The following is a 22,227-nucleotide window of genomic DNA, read 5'->3' as shown; positions in this document are numbered from 1 at the left end:
AACACCGTGACGAGGTATAAACCTAGACTATACAACAAGGAAATTACATCATGTTACATTCCCTGGGCATCAAAGTTTGCCGCCAGTGATAATAAAGGGCAACCAGACAATAGATTCCATAAACTGGTAGGTCACCACCAATGGAAGTAAACATGCCGAAAAAATAATAGACAGAACCACAACACTTTAACACAGTTCATGAAAGGTTAGCCCGACCCAGGAGCTGCATCGCAAGCAGCTTAGCAACCTGATGAGACTGCACTTCTTTGACGCTTATATCCACCACTTAAGCTGCATAGCATCAATAGACGTCATGTACTTATGGTTAATCTTGCATAGAGATTGGAGTTCCAGTCAAATTTGAGTGGAAGCATGTCTTTATGCTTGAATTTCAGACTGAGGAAGTTGAACAGATTTTGGCGGCGACTTCATCGAGCTTGTGTCACTGAGTAAGTTCCACACTACATCAAGATATGACTTTGTGGTTGTATCCCTACCCTCAAGATGTGTTGCCTTCTTCTCTGGAATATATGTTAGAGGGAGAAACAATGGGTTCATCTTACTATCGTTGTGGCAGTTGTTCCAAGCATCAGTGTTGTCACCCTAAAAGAGAAACAAGTAGGTAGATAAAAGGTTTTGCACGTATAAGCATCAACACTGTCAATTCATCTCATTTCTTTGTCAAAAATAGACACAATTTAAAATAGCATTAACATAATTGGCCTTGTTCATAGTTAAGACGGCAGGAATTGGCATTTTGCAGGAGCGGCCAGCTTCACCAGACCATTGGCTTACAGATCAAGCACACAAGCATACATGTAGTTTAAACAACGTATAAGCAGGAACGGTGAGTGTACTATAAATTTATACCATTTCAAATTGGTAAATAAAGAGACACAATTCAAATAACATTAATATAATATGGCATTGTTCATAGTCGAGACATAGCAGGATTTGTGACAGTGTACTGGACTAGGGGGTACTCACCACGTCATCTCCCGATCTGTTAGATTGGGCCGAGGACCCCCATGGCCGTATACTCATGGGCCAGTTCGGACAGCTGCCGCATACATGGAAGATTCCACAAGACTTGGCGATCAAGACAAGGACTCCTCCCCACCGGCGTATTCGGCTAGGACTCTTGTTATCCTAGGCCTCTGGTGCATTATATAAACCGAGGCCAGGCTAGTCGATAGAAGGAGACAGAAAATCATACCATAGGCTAGCTTCTAGGTTTAGCCTCTCCGATCTCCTGGTAGATCAACTCTTGTAATACCCATATCATCAAGAATAAATCAAGCAGGACGTATGGTTTTACCACCATCAAGAGGGCCCGAACCTGGGTAAAACATCGTGTCCCCTGCCTCCTGTTACCATCCGCCTTAGACGCAAAGTTCGGGACCCCCTACCCGAGATCCTCCGGTTTTGACACCGACATTGGTGCTTTCATTGAGAGTTCCGCTGTGTGATCGGCAAAATGATCGATGGCTCGTCTGCAGGTCAACTGCGATGCCGGCATCTTCGTCGCCGGCTCGACTGGTCACCTTGGCTCGACCGAGGACCGTGCTCCATCTCCGATCATCATGTTCGAATGAGGGCCTTCATCAACATCAACTCCGACCTATTTTAAGATCATGGAGGAATCATCCATGGAGCTCGGGGGCTTAACGTCAACATAGCCCTTGGGCGACCATGCTGTTTTTCCGAACAACAAAACTTGTATCTGCTGCCACCACCTCTTAGAGCATCGCTTTGACGATCCCTTTGGTGGAATTATGCGGAATTGAGTCTACAACATCCATGCAAAATTAGGTCGAGTTCCGATGGAGGAATCTCCGACAATCTACGATATACCGGAGCCCTGTCAAATCTGGACGGGAATCTGGACGAGTTTAGGGCTTGATCTCTAGAGCCTAGCTCGGAGGTCCTTCGGAAGATCCAACCGTTCATCTACTGCGGAATTCCATATCTACCACCCCTCCAAGTTTCAGCTCGATCCGACGGTTCAAACTCCGGGAACCTTCCGATGAGTGGATCAATTTTCGCATCCGTTTTCTGCGCGAATACGGATCCGACCCGAATTCATGTTTCTTTATGAACGTGACATTGGACAACCTTTTTAGAGGAATTATCTTCTAGGGTATTGTGTGTTGTTTTTAAACACGTGCCCGTAAAATTTTAAGCCTCCCCTGAGGTCGCCTTCATCATCATGCTGGTGTCAAACCAGTCCGGCGATATTGCTCCAAGACTGCCGACCTGCACTAGACACATCGTAACTTTGTTGAGCCGAGCTCAACTTCTTCGGATCATCATCTCGGCAAGCTGAACAAGAGTCCGGCATCACGAAGGATAAATCATCACCAACATCGCTGCCCCACGGATTACACGGAGCGGGCATACCGGCATCGCCGCATGGTCACTTCATCAAGCCGGCATCGACCACATCACGACTTGCATCGGCAGGGCCGCACTATTGCTTCTTCAAGCTAGTGTCCATCACACCAACCTACTTCGACTCATCGGCTGACATCGAGGCTTCGACATCTCGGCTGGACCAGGGGCTTCGCCATATCTTCATCAACCTACTCCGGAGACTTCGGCGTCACTAGCCGACCAGCTCCGTCACGTTAGCTGGACCGAGGGCTTTGCCTCGGTGAGCCAACCTTTGCCAGCATCGCCATACCGTCGCTTTATCACCCATCAGGCAATGGGTGTGTGGATCGAGTCCCAATTTTGGGAATCACCTTTCTTCGGATTGCTACAACAAATAAACCAGGTGCTATTAATCATAGTATTTTTTGCTTGTTTGGGTTTATTTTTCCCAAAGAATTATTACTCTGGTTTGTCCATCATCTGTACACAGGTCTATCAAATGATGGCCGCATTAACGACGGTCACGTGGTGGTTCGGTCAGTTTCCGTACATAGTCCGGCGAACGCTGCATCCGGAACTCGGGGCGACCTATGAATTTAGGCTTTGCCACGCCTTTACCGCATCACGCCAACGCCCTGCATCGACATTGACTTCGGCGCCAGGCCATATTTCTTTTATTACTCACTTTGCATAAATTATTTATTATGCAACGATTTTTTTTAATTATTATTATTACTATTATCTCCGGTTTGCACTATTTTTTGATCATAGGAAACTGATCCGGGGACTTCATCGTCACTCTGTCGGTCTGCATTGACCGTGCTATGTCAGCACTTCAGTGTGTCGAGCTCTCCGCAACGCCACCTTGGGACCGGATTGGGGGATGGAACCTTGTCCCGCATCAAGCTCGGACCGCGTCGTCAATACCGAACACATTAACCAGCTAAGTTGCCTTCATGCTCCAAGTTTTAAATTTTTAACTTGTGTTCGGTTCGACTAAGCATTATACTTTTTTGGAAAAAAGTTGCTTCTAAAAAATTTCCTTGTCCAAACTTTGTTTGTGACACACATATTCAAATACCCCGTTTACTTGGGGGCTTCCTTTATGAAGGTTTTCCTCTTGCATATGATTATACTTGTACGGCTTCGTTCCTTGTTCGTGTATTACGCCATAATATGCACCATATTGACTTACGTGATTTGCAAGCTGGGTTGCCTAGCTCCTGTGCTTACCCCTACATTCCCGATTGTTTGGCTAGGGAGTAAAGGGAGCACCTCTGCGATTGTCACGACCGGGTCCTCCAGGCTCTGACCTCAGACTGGGTGAAGCCGAAAGCTAGCGCTCTTATTGTTTTTAATCATGGTCGGCACACAACGGAACTCATGAGTACAAAAAATCTATTGCACAAGTCTCATAGCAATAATGAGCACCGAAGAAAGGTATCGGTGGGGGTACTATTTTCTTCGAAGATGCTTCTACACTTCGTCTCTAATATAGCATAAGTTCCCTGAGCGCGCTTTGTCTGTTACAGCCTTATGGCCCGGTTGCCTGGTTATCGAAAACACTATTGATATTCTCGACAGGTGGAGTATATAACACTTTTCGGTCCTTGACCGAAGAGGGAGAAGTCGATGGTCAGTTAAGACGCATTTAAAGTTCGATTGAACAAAGATATGATATAAGTACTTCGGCACATACAATCATTATACATAAAATTCTTTTACCCATGTCACTTGGGGGCTCTTAAAATTTATATGAGCTATTTTATAGTAAATGTGTTTTCTTCTTGGTCATTGCAAAGTCTTTTTCTATCGCTCCTTTTTCGACGTGAGTGTGTGGTCAATAGCCAGATAACCCATTTTCTCTCTAGTGACCGCTCGAGTTTAGTTCGCTAAACTGGTCTAACGAGAAGCACTCCGCCTTCGGGATAGGAGGCTGCAGCCGTAGGCTGACCCGCTTGAAGTCTTGAGATCGGATGTGTAATATTAATGCACGACAGAAGCACAAATTTTCCCCAATTTTCGGATTGGCACCGAACACTTGATCTTGTTCGGACGTCAAGTTTTTACTGACGTTTTTTTGGTTTTCCAAGCTTATGGCACTTTTAAACTATTTGTGTGTTTCCAGCACAAGTCTCACAATGCAATGCCGGACACCTTTATAGATTTGGCAAAAACATTCTCGGATCTCACTATATATGCATTTGTTTCGAATTGTGTCTTCGGTCAATAGTTGGGTTGCCCGGCTCCTGCGCTTGCCTCCTACGTTCCGCTTTGTTCGGCTAGGTGTGCAAAGGGAGAACCACTGCGATTGTGCTTCTAGCTCACATGGTTAAGCACCTCAGTGGAGAAAGCCAAAAACTGACTGTCACAATAATCGTAAACTGGCCAACAATCCGATGATGGTGTTAAATGACTGGCCATTCATAACATTGGCCGAAGTGTTTACGGCTTGACCTCGACTGTCGCCAAACACTACCGGGGGCTAGTAACTGGCCTCGCAAACTAAATCCTCAATATTTTGCTCTTACATTAGAGCTGAGGTTTCATGATCATGCTCAGCATGACAACCCAAAGAAAGGAACCGATAGCGCGATTATTTTCTTTGGAAGACATTTATTATGTTAAACAGTGATATAACATATCTCTCTGCATACCTTTGTTTATAAAACCGTATGGCCAGATTGCCTTGTTTGTCGTAAATCTTTGCCCTCATAAAGGCTTTATAAAGTAGGACAAACACTCCTCGGCTACTGGCCGAGCAGGTGGAAGCCGATGGTCGGTCAACAAAGTTTTGTACAATGCGGATCCGAGCATTAATGACGTAAAGTACTTGGATACATAGAGTCAATACACATAATTTGTGATTTTCCTATGGATATCGATCCTTAATTCGGCCACCCGTTCCCGCATTAAGGCTTGGGGGCTACTGGGCTTCGGGCTTATTATGTACAAATATTAAAGGGGCACATCGATCCCTTGATCTGGTGTTGCCACCCTACCATTGTCTCGGGGGCTACTGCATTGCATGTCCAATGCAGAAAATTTTATGTGCAATATAGTTTCCGAGGAGATTTTGATCCTCAGGTTGGTCGGCCGCACCCAACCTGAGTCTTGAGGACTGAGCACGCCGCTTTTTGTGTCCCGAAGTATTCTGCCGAGCTAGGACTTGATCTTTAGGCCGATTTTGAAATCAACCTGAGTCTCAACGGCTACTGGGATCAACGGTCTTACGTCATCCTTCAGGTGCATCTCGGGTTTTAGACCGATACACACCTTGAGGGCTACTGGTTGTATATCTCGGTAGAGAATAAATTGCACCAATAAAAATATTGACAAAAAATCGGCCCACAGTCGGGGTGGTGCACCGCCTCGCAAGCAGTCCGGCATAAAGTTTGGGCGCTAGTGGCTGGCTCCATAGAGGGCATTTCCGGCATTAAGCTCGGCTAAACTCCTTCAACTTTTTTGTACCAAGATGATCTATGACATCTTGGATATAGTCTGGCGTTGGAGCTTGGACACAGTCCGGCGTGGGAGCTTGGATACATTTCGGCATTGGAGCTCGGAAGCAGTCCGTCATTGGTGCTCGGCTGCAAAAGATACCTCGAATGTAGTCCGGCGTTGGAGCTCGGACGCAAGAGGACACTGCCTCCTGGGAACAACTGCAAAACCCGAGGTGTGGCATAAAAATAACAAGGCATTGATAAAGGCCGGAAACTTAAAGGGGCTCCTCGGATACCCGACGTATAAACTTGTCGAATGCATTTCGGCGATCCTCAAGATCGAAGATGAGAAGATTTGTTGAACCAGTTTTCAAGACTGACAACCGAAGATGAAGAATAGTTCGGAAGAATTGAGGAGCGTCCCTAACTTGAAGACCGGTTCAGGGGGCTACTGACGGTGTCCTGGACTAGGGGGTACTCACCACGTCATCTCCCGATCTGTTAGATTGGGCCGAGGACCCCCATGGCCGTATACTCATGGGCTAGTTCGGACAGCTGCCGCATACATGGAAGATTCCACAAGACTTGGCGATCAAGACAAGGACTCCTCCCCACCGGCATATTCGACTAGGACTCTTGTTATCCTAGGCCTCTGGTGCATTATATAAACCGAGGACAGGCTAGTCCATAGAAGGAGACAGACAATCATACCATAGGCTAGCTTCTAGGGTTTAGCTTCTCCGATCTCGTGGTAGATCAACTCTTGTAATACCCATATCATCAAGAATAAATCAAGTAGGATGTAGGGTTTTACCTCCATCAAGAGGGCCCGAACCTGGGTAAAACATCGTGTCCCCTGCCTCCTGTTACCATCCGCCTTAGACGCACAGTTCGGGACTCCCTACCCGAGATCCGCTGGTTTTGACAACGACAATATGACATTGTGCTGTTGTTGGTAGTTTCACCACACCACTGGATTACAGATCAAGAACACAAGCATACACATAGGGCAAAAGAAGATAACTTTCTATGTTTAGTTTAATTTACATGGTACAAATAAGGAAGTAGGTTGTACAACTAAAGACTGAAATTGAGAAGGACAAACTTATGTTTATGTACTTCTTTACAAACTTTGATAAACAATTTGATGCAAACGACAAAAATACAACATTTGCACTGATAGCTATCCAAATATACACAACAAAGTTTGAAGGCTCGAGGAGGACAAACTTACATTAGTAGTGAAGACAGGCTCTATAAAGCCCTTGTCCATATTGATGAGGGGAATTCAAGAAGTTTACCGCACACTCTTCTTCAAGAGCATTGCCTCTACTCTGCATTTTGTTAAGAGTAAATATAGATGTGAAAATATAGGAATAAATGGCGATTATTTAACCTGATATGTAGAGTACAAATGTAAATACAACATACAAGCAAAAGGCACTAACAAGAGCATTGCGGAGCTAAACTTCTTCAATACCATTGGTTTTATTCAATATTCTGGCAAGATTAAATGTAGATATGATGTGTAGAAAATGGGCGGCAAGGGAAAATAAGCTGCAAAGTGTACATGAAGAATTAGCTGATAAATATAAGTACAATGATGACGGACAACATATACTTACAAGAACAATGCAAAACTAAATTTTCTTCATAAGCATTGGGTTTATTCTACATTAATATAGATATGATAATTTGGAGGTCACAGTGGATAAGAAAGCTATAATGCACAATGATGTCACATAATCCACCAAGTATGAATGTAAGGACAATGATATGACAATAGGTACTCACAAGAGCAAGGCAGCGACCAACATAGTTGTGATATCCTAGATTTTGTGGCACTAGTTCTGATGTAGGGTGGAACCCTAAGTGGAGATCTTTCACGAATTAGAGGGGGAATCCCCAAGAACAAGATGAAAACAAGAGGGAACACACTCAATTGACTAGATCCAATCGCACATATGCTAGATCCAATCACACAAAGAGTGATACAATGATTCAAAGACAACAAAGGAAAGATACAAGATGCTAGTTCATCCCAATCCTTTGAGGAATGAGGTCTTGGTGATCCTATGATGGGGATCTATCCACTAGGGATCTTCTCCATAGGAGGTCTTGATCTCCAAGGGAGAGGTCTCTCTCTCTCTCAATAGGAGGAGTGGTACAAGGAGCAAAGCTCACATAGATCATGTCATATCCTTTGCTAACCCTAACAAATGGTCTAGGTATGGAATATATAGGTGGCTGGAGGTGAGGTACGAGGTGGATGAAGAGGAGGCCCAAACAGCAATCACAGCCATCCATCCTGTAGGGCCCGTGCGCACGTGGTAAGTTGGGCCCGTGCGCACGGGGGTCCCGTGGGCATGGTACAAGCCCGTGCGCACGGGGTGCTCCAGCGCCAGCTCCCTGTGTAGTCCGTGCGCACGGGGTCTTCGAGGCCTGTGGACATGGGGTCGCCTGGGAGGTGCAGAGTTGGTCTTGTTGCACTCCTTCTTCCTCCTTGTGGCCTTGGGGTCCTTCTCCTTGGCCTCCGGGATACTCCCCAACTGCTTGGTGGCGGTCATCCTCGTACCTAGTGATGCACGATGATCCAAGGTGAGGTAGTGACCAAGTCCAATAGATATTCATGTAAATCATGAAGAGGAGCGGGTTCACCTTAAGTCCGATAGGTCCACTTGGGGCTTGATGTGCTATGAAGGTGTACATGGAGATGAACGTAGGATGCTCCGCATCATCTCCCCTCCCTTGGGAAAGATCCGACCTCGGATCGTGATACTCATCACCATGGAAATGGTTGTTGTGGACAGACTTGAAGTTGGACGGAGTTGAAGACATGGTGCAATCCATGTACTCCAAGGTGTCTCCGGAGTGGTATACATGCAAAAAGAGCAAACACAAGCGACACTCAGAAATACAATGGTTAGCGCACACAAGGTGTCCATCATGTAAGAATGAGTCCGTGCGACAAGAGTGAGCATGACAAGGTGCATGAAGCTTATCCAAAAGAGTGAGCATGCCAATATTGTAATGGATGCTCAATATGAATGAGTTATCATGCAAGTGATGGTAGGCAATATGATCATGATGTATGAATATGCCATCAAGAAAGATCACAACAAATTTGCTAAGGAAATGCACAAGCTCATATATCATGGATGACATGGAAATAGGTGCAACAAGGCGATCATAATGTGAGTCAATCCATGCTTAAGATGCAAATTTGTCATGTGTATGATATGTCCATCGAGCATGACATGGGTGAGCACAATCAACAAGTATGGAGGTGTTGGCGTACCAATGCTCGATGTCATTGCATGAGTGGAGGTTCGAAGGTGCATCCAATAAGTTCGAGCGCTCCTCAACTTGAAGGTTCATGGGTTCCATCTCCAATGTTGGTTCTCCATCCAATAGATGTAACATGTAGACAAGAAGAAGGAAACAACAATGAAAGAGTGACCCATCCAATATGCATATTTGTGGATGGCTCAAAGGGAAGGAGTTCACCTTTAGGAGATTCTCGCAAATGTTGGTGTTGCACATCATGTATGCCTTCACATGACCAAATTGTCTCATGACGGTATCGCCTTGTGAATCCTTCAACATGAAAGAACATGACAAACACTCGGAAAAACAAATGAGGTTAGCGGAGATGCAAAACCTATCATTCGTGTGGTAAAATACCCAACAAGTGGATGCATCATGCTCATCATAAGAAAGTACAAGGGAGCATTTCATAGTGTGGAGGCATATGATGATGCGAGGACAACCAAATACAATAGGCTCAATCAAGCAAGCATGCATCACAAGTAAAGTGTCCCAGTTGCCACGATCAATAAGCATAGATGCAACAATTGGAGGCAAGCGACAATGAACAAAATATATCATGTGAGAGGTATGAACATATACGTCATCAACCCAAAAAAGCAATGAAGAATGGAACATGGGTGATGCGACTAAGCAAGCAATCATGTGAATCAAGGCAAGCAAGCTAGTATTGCGAAGATGCAACATACTAGAAAGAATCATGTCAAGTATGTCATGTGTGCAAATGGTCGGCATGAATAATGCACAAGACATATCACAAGCATGAAAGGAGTATATGAGCAAAATAGCATCAATAGCACGAGGCACATGATAAACATGGCAATAGCAACAAGGATCTCCACCAAGCATGCAAATACACATAGATGTAACATAATTGTGAATCATGGGTAGATGCAAGCAAGGGTCACAATTGCATGGCAAAGGCATAGAAGCAAGCATAACATGCAAAGTGAACACGGTAAAATGAGCAAGAGAGCGGTATATAGCCCATAGCCGTGCGAGAGCCAAGTGAGGGAGATGCGCGTAGTCGGTGTGCAAAGAGAGCGGTGGGAAGGATAGTTCACGGGATCCCAAGTCATCTTTGCTCTCAAGAGCTCATTTCGTCAACTCTTGGGATTGAGAGGTTGACGAGTATACCTGAGTACCTACACACAGCAAAAACAAAGGGAAAATTGTATGTGCGTGGTAGATGTACACATCATCCATCATGATGCGCACGTGCTTGTGTTAGTTAGCACAAAATATCCAATGCTCAAATAAATGAGTTGCGTGATATATAAATATGTCATCCATCATGAGAGGTTTGTTGTGATGTATAGCATAATGGAGACTTAAAGGATTTAATGCATCATTCGCAATATCTAGAGCATTGTGAGGAATGGTATGCATGTGGTGCACACAAGGGATGTAATCATGTGAAACACAAAAAATTTCATGGCATGTCATATGAGATGAATTGCACAAATTTTGCAAAGGAAGCATAACAACATCATCACAAGAGAAACAAAAGCCAATGACCATCATCTCGTCATCTATGCCATATGTGCAAATGGGATTTATTTTAACGGGGCATGCATAGTTACTATGTTGAGATTGAAATGAAGTAATATTGGAGATCTCACTCATAGCATATGACAAGGTTAATGGATTGTCAAACATGATGTGACCAAAAGAATTTTCACATGACATGCTATGTAGCATAGCATCACAACTAGGCAACTCAACATGCTGATCATCATATTTATCATAAATAGGTAAGTCATGACATGAAGAAGTCGCACTAGCATGAAGCATGGGTATAGGTGTGTCAACATCATGCAAGCAACCATTCGTGAAATAGTCCACTAGTGGGACAAGAGAAGCACCATCACCTATGTTACCTTTGGAGCATGGCTCATGTGTTGTAGGTGAGGTGTCGAAGACCAAGTCGTGGTTATCTTCATCTTGATGGAACCATGTGGGGGGTGCATCATAGTCAACCATGGCCATCGTCTTCTCCATTGGAGGTATGGACTCGTCAAGGATAGGCGTGTCATCATGTAAGAGACCTAGCACCAAAGAAAACACACTTGGAGTAGAGGTTAAGTTGTTAGAAATCATAGTGGCCTCACGTGTTGTGTCAACTACCTCACTCACTAAGTGTGGTGGCTCACTCACTCCCTCTTGGGGCTAGTGGTGGTCACACTCATCCTCTCATAGGAAATGCACTCAATGTTAAAAATGGTGGAGTCACTCATATCACTCATGGTGGGGTGGCTCTCCTCACATGGGAATTGGGGCATCTTGTTATATGTGGGTGTCGGAGAGATGTAGGTGCAAATGTCTCCAAGCTCAATCATGTCGTGGTCGTAGCCATGGATGAAGGCCGAAGATGGCACATCATCACTCTCCTCCAAGACCAAAGATAAGGTCTCATGTGCGGTCTCGTAGCTTGACGCGGAGTATGAGTCCAATATGGCCACCGTCTTCATGTTGTTGAAGAGGTTCATGCTCGTCGCCGTGGTCGAAGGGGATGGCCTAGCTCAACCTTCTTGTCGCCGTCTTGTTGTAGGAGGTCCATATGATGTGGCACCTCATAGCTTGTCTCCATAACCGAAGGGAAATTCCCATGCTCAGCCATCTTCCTTGAGGGGCTTCCGAAGATGGAAGTGTCGCCCTCACGTGTAGGTGGTCGCCTTGGACTTGATGAAGTCAATGTAGGCGTGCTCATGGGAAGTAGGCGAAGATGCCGTACGTCCAAAGGCGAAGATGCCTTGATAGCACTTGCCGAAGATGCCGAAGTGGTTGTTGTAGCCGTAGCTCTGTCTTGGTGGTTCTCGTCTCGCGGTCTTCTCTTATGCTCATGAAGCTTGGACTTGGCGTGAAGTAGCGCTTGTTCGGACTTGTACGTTTGCTCTTGTTGAGCATCTACATGTTGATGATGTCGTTGTCGTGCTTGAGCTTGTAATAGATGTCGTTCGTCGTCGTTGTGCACGAGATGCTTGGAGGTGTCTTGCCCTTCATGACGATGTTGGTGATGGTCGCCATGGAGATGTGGACGTCGACGACTTGCGCTTGTATCTAGTTTGCGCTCCGAAGATGATCGACTTGCTCGCCGCCGCCTTGAGGATGATGAAGGCGAAGAAGACTTGTAGTCGGCCACCAAGTCTCGTAGTTGATCCTTTAGCTCGCCCAACTTGGTGTCGATGTAGTGCCTTTTCCTTGCTTCGGAGTGGTGTATGTCGATGGCGAGGTTGTCGAAGCGCTCTTGCAAGGTAGATCGTGTGCCTTGCATTTGTCATTGTATATCAAAGATGTTCGCTTTGGTGATGTAGTTGTTCACGCCGTCGTTGTTGTCGAAGATCGGAGATGAAATGCCTTTCCTATCCATCACAAGACTTGCACAAATATGAGTGGAAGAAAGGAAAGAACTAGACCAATGTACCTTATCCAATGTTGAGGTTGGATCAATGATCACTCAATAATGTATCAAGGAAATAGCACAATTGGTACCGGATCTTGTCAATTCTCACACCTACACAAATAAGGCTTATGGTGGAGCTCGGTGAGGATACTGGCACAAAAATTTGATGCAAAATGTTAGCAAGAGTCAATAATGTTGGAAAAGATTCACAAATTCGCAAGTGAAACAAGTAGACCAATAGCAATATGTGGCACACGGATAGATAAATGGGGTCATGCAACCAAGGAATGAGCACAAAATGTGGAATCCACGGAAAATGCTCGTGTTGCACAACTCAAGAGAGATGCTAGCACGATTACTCAAAAGGCGGATATGACACTTGTGCACAACCTATAAGATGCAAAATGTATGAGCTTTCTATCCCAAGTATGCTATATGTATGATGTTCCCGTTGTTCTTCTCAAGATGATCCAAGATGATCGGATATGACAATCTTATGTGCAATGTGGTATGATGCTATGGCACTTGCTTACAAGCTCTTTTCTCTCATTTCTTTTCTTTTTTTTTGTATATGACCACTTTGCGAAATGCACAAACCAAGATAGCGATTGTGTATATGTAGGAACAAACTTGAGGTGCAAGGGATGATATGATACCGATATGATATGGTATGTATGCAATGGGAGGTGTAGATCACTAATGTGCACAAGTAACGTTGCCGACAATACTCAAATGGCTAGTCTTGATAGGCAAGTGACGCAAAAAGGGCTAGGGGTTATCAATGCAATTGCAAGGGGAATGTACAATGGTGTCGTCGAGGTTACCGTCCTTGAAGATGGTGAGTGATAGTGTTCTTGATGTAGATACCAAGATGATGGAGACTCGTCCCTAAGTAGCCGAAACACCTTAGGAAACGGAAAAACCGCAAACTCAAAATCTCACAGACAAAAGTCAAATGGTGGTAGCAGAGATGGCAATGTGGAAGTGGTGGTGATGGATGATGAAGAAGCAACCATCCCTAAGTAGCCGAAACACCTTAGGAGACTCAAGTCACCACTCAAACAACCACAAATGCTAAATGGAGCAAAATGGGTTAGGTTGCGGAGGACTATGGTGGTTTTGTGGATGATATGGTGGAAGGCCTAGGCAAAGATGCCAAAATGTCAAAATTTTGATGGAGTCAAATGGTGTTGGAACCTATCTAGGTGGATGGGGGATGTCCATAGCTACTCAATGAGCTAAAGAACGCGAAAATGGTGAAGTACTCGCGGCTGTCCTGGGGGGATCGTGCGCACGGGGGTAGGAGCCCGTGGGCACGGGGTCCCGTGCGCGCGGTACAGGTTCGTGGGCATGGGGTATCCAGAGACTTTTCGGGGGCCCGTGCGCACGGGGTCTGGGGTCCGTGGGCATGGGGTGGGCGGAAATTTCATGATTTCGTGGCGGAAAATGGAGATTTCTTGGGCAAAATTGGGGAGATTTTGGGGATGGATCTCGTTGTTGGGGTTTAGCTGGGGGTATGGGGGTGGTATGGGAGGGTGGGAGGTCGAAGGGACAGCGGCCGAAGCACACTGGAAGGGTCGTGCGCATGGGGTCTGTCTGGCCTGTGTGCACGGGGTCCAGATGGCCCGTGTGCACGGGGTGCTCTGTGAGCGGACGAACTGCTCCGGATCCGTGGGTAAATTCGAAATTGGGGTCAAAGTCGAATGATGGAAGGTAGGGAAAGGTGGAGGAAATCTAGATCCACTTGAAACCAAGCAAATCCATGGATCAAATCCAACAAAACATCATCAAAACCAATAAATCACACAAAAATTTGGGGCTATTTTTGGTCGGGATTTTCGAAATTGGGGAAGAACACAACAAAACTAGGCTAGAAAACAAAGAGGGGGGCTCCAATTTCGTGAGAAACCATGGCTCATGATACCAAAAATGATGTAGGGTGGAACCCTAAGTGGATATATTTCACGAATTGGAGGGGGAATCCCCAAGAACAAGATGAAAACAAGAGGGAACACACTCAATTGACTAGATCCAATCGCACATATGCTAGATCCAATCACACAAAGAGTGATACAATGATTCAAAGACAACAAAGGAAAGATAGAAGGTGCTAGTTCATCCCAATCCTTTGAGGAATGAGGTCTTGGTGATCCTATGATGGGGATCTATCCACTAGGGATCTTCTCCATAGGAGGTCTTGATCTATCCACTAGGGATATTCTCCATAGGAGGTCTTGATCTCCAAGGGAGAGGTCTCTCTCTCTTAAGAGGAGGAGTGGTACAAGGAGCAAAGCTCACATAGATCATGTCATATCCTTTGCTAACCCTAACAAATGGTCTAGGTACGGAATATATAGGTGGCTGGAGGTGAGGGACGAGGTGGATGAAGAGGAGGCCCAAACAGCAATCACAGCCGTCCATCCTGTAGGGCCCGTGCGCATGGGGTAAGTTGGGCCCATGTGCACAGGGGTCCCATGGGCACGGTACAAGCCCGTGCGCACGGGGTGCTCCAGCGCTAGCTCCCTGTGTAGTCCGTGCACACGGGGTCTTCGAGGCCCGTGGGTACGTAGTCGCCTGGGAGGTGCAGAGTTGGTCTTGTTGCACTACTTCTTCCTCCTTGTGGCCTTAGGATCCTTCTCCTTGGCCTCCGGGATACTCCCCAACTGCTTGGTGGCGGTCGTCCTCGTACCTAGTGATGCACGATGATCCAAGGTGAGGTAGCGACCAAGTCTAGATATTCACGTAAATCTTGAAGAGGAGCGGTGTCGGTGTCAAAACCGGCGGATCTCGGGTAGGGGGTCCCGAACTGTGCGTCTAGGCCGGATGGTAACAGGAGACAAGGGACACAATGTTTTACCCAGGTTCGGGCCCTCTTGATGGAGGTAAAACCCTACGTCCTGCTTGATTAATATTGATGATATGGGTAGTACAAGAGTAGATCTACCACGAGATCAAGGAGGCTAAACCCTAGAAGCCAGCCTATGGTATGATTGTTGTATGATGAAGTTGTCCTACGGACTAAAACCCTCCGGTTTATATAGACACCGGAGAGGGTTAGGGTTACACAAAGTCGGTTACAATGGTAGGAGATCTTCAATATCCGCATCGCCAAGCTTGCCTTCCACGCCAAGGAAAGTCCCCTCCGGACACGGGACAGAGTCTTCAATCTTGTATCTTCATAGTCCTGGAGTTCGGCTGAAGGTATAGTCCGGCTACCCGAACACCCCCTAATCCAGGACTCCCTCAGTAGCCCCTGAACCAGGCTTCAATGACGACGAGTCCGGCATGCAAATTGTCTTCGGCATTGCAAGGCGGGTTCCTCCTCCAAATTCTTCATAAAAGTTTGTAAACACCAAGAGTAGTGTCTGGCTCTGCAAAATAAGCTTCCATGTATTGCCATAGAGAGAATAATATTAACACAAATCTAATCTGCTGACGTATTCCGCAGCGTGACATCACACTACGGCCAAGCCTTTACTCGAATCGTTTTCACTTCTCCACCTCAGCGTGTTTTGCGAGGCGGTTTCCTTGGCACGTCTTGTCAAAGCAGAGATCGTGTCCCCTTTGTTTACGGGATTCTCGTTAATACGGACGTGGGTAACCCAAACGCGCCACTTATCACGGCGCTTGGGAGGCAAGCGAGTTTTACTAGGCTGGTGGGGACGCATAGTCGCATCCACCCATATAAGGGGATAAGGATCCACCTTTTTACCTACGCCTTCTTCCTCCTTTGCCTATCCATCTTCTGCGCACCTGAGCTCCAGCGCCCAAGCCCGCACTTCCTACCTCAATCCTCTCCAACAATGTCCGGAGCGGGAGGCAAGTGGATGGTCTCCTCCGTCACGGAGGGCCATGTCAAAAGGTTAAGGAAGTCCGGATACTTGTCCAAAGACATTGCGCACCGGCTTCCCGAGGAGGGGCAGCTTCTCCCCACCCCAAGGCCCCATGAGAGGGTAGTATTTCTTCCCCACTTCCTCCGCGGACTGGGTTTTCCTCTCCACCCATTTGTCCGCGGGCTCATGTTCTACTATGGCCTAGATTTCCACGATCTGGCCCCGAATTTCATCCTCAATATCTCGGCGTTTATCGTCGTGTGCGAGGCTTTCCTCTGCATTCGCCCCCATTTCGGCCTTTGGCTCAAGACCTTCAACATCAAGCCAAAGGTGGTGCGCGGCAACCAGGTGGAGTGCGGAGGTGCCATGGCGAGCAAAATTGCCAATGTCCTATGGCTCGAGGGCTCCTTTGTGGAGACCTTGAAGGGGTGGCAGTCAGGGTGGTTTTACGTCACCGAGCCACGCGATCCGAAGTGGATCGCAGCCCCTGAATTCCGATCCAGACCCCCTACGCGGCTCATGTCCTGGAAGGAGACGAGCTTGTCGTGGGGCGACGAAGAAGAGTTGACCGGAATGCAAAAATGCATCCAGTCCCTGGTGAATAAGCAGCTCAAGCTTGTCAATGTAATCCAGGTCATGCTCGTCCGCCGGATCCTTCCGTGTCAAGAACGGGACTTCAATTTGTGGGAGTTCAACCCGGCACAGCACCGAACTCTGAGCAGGCTCTTCGACACGACGTACGAAGATGTCTGGAGGGGGCTAACCAAAGGCGCCGAGGCTCCCACATCCGCCTCCGAAGACTGCAGATTCAGCTCGCAGCGTCCTGCTGGTGAGGTAAGATATTTCCATCTTTTACAGGATGTTAAGTTTTTTCATAGTTTGACTCTATGCGGGATCTAAACTCCCTCACCTTTGACAGGATTGGCGGGACAAGTCCGGACAGATTAACTGTCCGGCTCCCTTGCCCGAAGACCCAGCCACTGCTCTCCTAGAGAAGCTGTTGGTTCCAGCACTTATGTGGTGCTGGAGAAGAAGGCCAAGAACAAGAAGGCCACGGGGACTCGAAAGAGTTCCCGGCATATGGTGGTGTCGGACTCGTCGTTCGACGAGTCCGAGATGCACTCCTCCCGTGAAAACAAGGAGGAGGAAGAAGAAACCTCTCCCCCTCCAGCGGGGGGAGGAGAGAAGAGGAAGGCCGCCCCAGTAGGGGAAGCCGAGGGGTCCAAGAAGAGGAAAACCCCTCCGCCGGACTACGTCCCCGATGCCGACGAGGACGAAGAGGAATGGCTGGACAGGGCCAAGCGTCCGGCGAGATCGTAAGTGTTCGGATACCAGAGTAACTCGTGATATTCCTTTTGTTGCACAGCTTTCCCGAATGTCGGATATAATCATGCAGTCCGCCCAAGGACGGGCTCGACGAGTCGTCGAGCGGCTCCCTAGATTCATCGGACGTGAATTCAGTTCCGCCCGCTGCTTCCCCCTGTGCTGTGGATGACGTTGAAGTGGCGTCGCGACAAGCTCCGGGGCGAGAGGAGGTGGTCCAGGAGGAGCCGCGAGGTGACTTCCCGGACTCCAGGAGTGAAGGGGACAAAACTCCCCTGGGCTCCAAGTCCGGCTTTAAGCCGGACACTGTGCCGGAATCACCAACGGTTCCGGATCGCGGTAGGCGAACTCCTGCCAAGAGGAGCAAGCCTACTGAGCCGGCGTCCTCCGTCCAACCGGAGGCGCCGGACAATCTGCTGGAGGAGCTTAAGGGCGCCTCCATCGACGAGGAGCACCATGCCATCATGAGTACGGTGATCCAGAAGGTTCGGTCCACCAAAAGCGGACTGACTGAAGCTTGTGCTAGCCTTCTAACAGGCTTCGAGGTAAGTAAAAATATGTAAAAATATTACCGTATAGACAGTAGCCCCTGATGCTCTATTTGGCGTTCGGAAAGAAAAGCCGAATAGAGGATCTATTAAATATCGTAGGAGTCTAACTAAAAAGGAGTCAATATACGTATGCAGGCTTCACTGCTGGCCACTACCGCACTGACTGCGGAGGTGGGTGCCCTGAAGCAGGGCCTCGAGTGGACCGAGCAAGAGCTCGGCCTTGCCAAACGGCAGCTCGAGGAGAAAGAAGGTTAGAGATACCTTATAGAAAAATGCCTATAGGAAGGCGCAATTGCAAAAAATGACAGGAGTATACTGCTTATTGTAGGGGCCACAACTGAGGTGGCGACCCTCAAGCAGGCGCTGTCCGAGGCCGAGAAGAAAGCGGCCACGGAGCATGCCGAGCGGGAGAAATTTGAGGCGCAGGTCGGCGAGGTGCGGCAAGAGCTTCAGGTTCTCATGCAAAAACTTGAGAGTTTGGAGCTCGACTCGAAGACGCGAGCGTCCGAGCTTGCTGCGGCCCTTAAAACTGCCAAATCTGCCAAGGCCGAAGCCCAGAAGGCCCTCCAGGAATTGGATGCGGTGAAAAAGATAGCGGCGGGTAAGGCATTCTATATGCAAAGCAGACATATAAAAGTAAACTACTTGTTACTTACCCGAATCCGGAGCTCTCCAGGGGCATTCGCAGATCTTCCCCGCAGTGTATCCGATGCCGCCGCATTCTACCGAGCCGAGGAAGGCAGCTCGACGGAGAAGGTGTTCTGGTCTCAGTACGCTGAGGCCGGACACCCTGTGCCCTTGAGCGACCAGCTGAAGCAGCTGCTCGAGCTCCACAAGGCGGCCGAACAGGCCCTGAAGGGCTTCATAGTTCGGCTGTGGCCTGGAGAGGCCCTGCCTGGGAGCTACTTCAGACTGGTGCGGCGGCTGGTGGAGGCTTGTCCAAGGCTCGAGGTCATCAAGCGCTCCGTCTGCATCGAAGGTGCCCGTAGGGCCCTTGCTCGTGCAAAGGTGCACTGGGGTAAGCTGGACGGTGAGAATCTTGTGAAGGACGGGCCGCCGCCGGGGAAGGAGCATCGCAAGCCCGAGAACTATTACAAGGATGTTCTTGCTGGTGCCCGCCTTGTGGCGGATGAATGTACCAAGGATGTAATTTTTGAATGAACTCGCTCGTGTTATCCTGTGCGCTGAAAACTTGTTCATATGCGCTAAGCAATGCTTGAATTTAAAATATTACTTTCTGTGCGGCCGTTTATCAAAAAATTGAGAGATGGCCAGTCGTCGGCTTCTGCCCCCATGCCACTAGTGCTGGGGTGTTCGGGATAAACCTGAGCGCTCTTTTTCCCATGATTGGGTCCGTCGAGGGAGGCGGTCAGCACAACGAACAAGGCAATCGGACTATAATGCTTGAACACTCTCACTTAGCCATAGAACTCTATAATTTTAAATTTCGGTGAAGCCCCTAGTATTCAGAAGACCGAGTTCGGGGCGCTATCCACGCCTTGGCCGGACAAAGCCGGTTCCTCGCTCGAAGCGGCATAAGCCTTTAAGGACTCGAAAAACCTCTCGAACAGTGACCGGTCTCTCGCCTCATCATGACAGTCAGTTTTAGCTTGCTCCACTGAGGTGCTCGGCCCAGCTCAACTGGGGCACAATCGCAGTGGTTCTCCTAGTGCTACCTTAGCCGATATAGCGGAACGTAAGGCACCAAAACATAGGAGCCGGGCAAACCCAACTATTGACCCAAATCATGATTCGGAGCCGATGCATATAGTGCTATAAGTTCGGGGTGCCGCACTTGTGAAAGTGGATGGACTTCTCAGGCCATATTGATGGGTACTGAAGCCCCTGGCGTAATTTGCCGTACCACAGTGTACGGGTGCAGCATGTTATTAATAAACATATATATAAAAAGAGGGTAATGCAAAAAATAGACAAAAAGCTATGCATTGTTTATAGAAAGGCTGCTATGAAAGCGGAACGATACAAATAGTGCGATAAGCAAAATAAATTGGACTATTTAACATGTCCTGGCCAGGGGCAGGCCGCGGAATTGTATTAAAAAACAGGTATACTGCTCGCAATAGAGACCACCTGGGAGTTCCATAATGCGGCGTGGCTTGTCTGCTTCCCTGGATCTTGCATCGTTTGTGCGGCAGTTGAATTGCCGAATGGGTTGTCCGAAGTATGGAGTCCTGAGAGTAAGAGAAAAAAAGAAGGAATCCAGGAGCCCCTGGTGCGGTTTAAGCCGTATTTCGGGCGTGCCGTGATAGTGCCCCTTCCCCCGTTCCCATGGTATTTCACGAGCGTAGTTATGTATGCGAAGCGCTGGTTTCGCTATATCGCAAGGGCTAGGGTTGGGGCCGCATTACTACGCTAGCTCGGAACGTGCCTGGCAGTCTTGTTGTAGGGTACTCCGGGCGCGCTTGACAGTGTCCGGCTTGTTGAAGGCCGAGCTGGAGAACTTCCTAGAGAGGCTGCTTTGTACTTCTACTGCGAGCGCTGTCGTGTGCTCCTCCGTTCGGAGGGAGCGTTCAGTGTTCCCATTGACCGTGATTACTCCTCTAGGGCCTGGCATCTTGAGCTTGAGGTATGCATAGTGCGGTACCGCGTTGAATTTTGCGAATGCGGTTCGCCCGAGCAGTGCGTGATAGCCACTACGGAACGGGACTATGTCCAAGATTAACTCCTCGCTTCGGAAGTTATCCGGAGATCCGAATACCACTTCCAGTGTAACTGAGCCTGTACAGTTGGCTTCTACACCTGGTATGACGCCTTTAAAGGTCGTTTTGGTGGGCTTGATCCTCAAGGGATCTATGCCCATCTTTCACACTATATCCTGGTAAAGCAGGTTCAGGCTGCTGCCGCCGTCCATGAGGACTCTTGTGAGATGAAATCCGTCAATGATTGGGTCTAGAACCAATGCGGCGAAGCCGCCGTGACGGATGCTAGTGGGGTGGTCCCTTCGATCAAAGGTGATCGGGCAGGAGGACCATGGGTTGAACTTTGGGGCGACCGGCTCCATCGCATATACGTCCCGTAACGCATGCTTCCGCTCTCTCTTGGGGATGTGGGTTGCGTATATCATGTTCACCGTCCGCACTTGTGGGGGGAATCCCTTCTGTCCACTGTTGTTCGGCGGCCTGGGCTCCTCCTCGTCGTCGCTATGCAGCCCCTTGTCTTTGTTTTCGGCTCTTAGCTTGCCTGCCTACTTGAACACCCAACAATCCCTGTTGGTGTGATTGGCTGGCTTTTCGGGGGTGCCATGTATCTGGCACAAGCGGTCGAGTATTCGGTCCAAACTGGATGGGCCCTGAGTTTTTCTTTTGAATGGCTGTTTCCGTTGACCGAATTTGTAGCCTCGGAATCCAGCATTAACTGTCGTATCCTCGTTGCTGTCGCTGTTAACGCGACGCTTTTGTTTGTTCCGACGCGACCTGTCACTTTTGTCCTTGGTATTCGAATTACCAGTGTTCTTGGTTAAGTTGTTACTACGAGCTAGCCAGCTATCTTCTCCCACGCAAAAGTGGGTCATGAGTGTCGTGAGGGCTGCCATAGATTTCGGCTTTTCCTGTCCCAGGTGCCGGGCCAGCCACTTGTCACGGATATTATGCTTGAAGGCCGCTAAGGCCTCTGCGTCCGGATAGTCGACCATCTCGTTTTTCTTTGTTAGGAACCGTGTCCAGAATTGCCTGGCCGATTCTTTTGGCTGCTAAGTTATGTGGCTTAGGTCATCGGCGTCCGGTGGTCGCACATAAGTGCCCTAGAAGTTGTCAAGGAATGCGGCTTCCAGGTCCTCCCAAGAACCGATTGAGTTTGCTGGCAAGCTGTTAAGCCAATGCCGGGCCGGTCCCTTCAGTCTGAGTGGGAGGTATTTGATGGCGTGTAGATCATCGCCGCGGGCCATGTGGATATGAAGGAGATAATCCTCGATCCATACCGCAGGATCTGTTGTGCCATCGTATGATTCGATGTTT

Source organism: Triticum urartu, chromosome 6A (genome assembly GCF_056163025.1).
Source record: "Triticum urartu cultivar PI428250 chromosome 6A, HENAU_Tu73, whole genome shotgun sequence".
Lineage (NCBI taxonomy): Eukaryota > Viridiplantae > Streptophyta > Magnoliopsida > Poales > Poaceae > Triticum > Triticum urartu.
The sequence above is the reverse complement of the archived record's forward strand: the minus strand, read 5'-3'. Positions refer to the sequence as shown.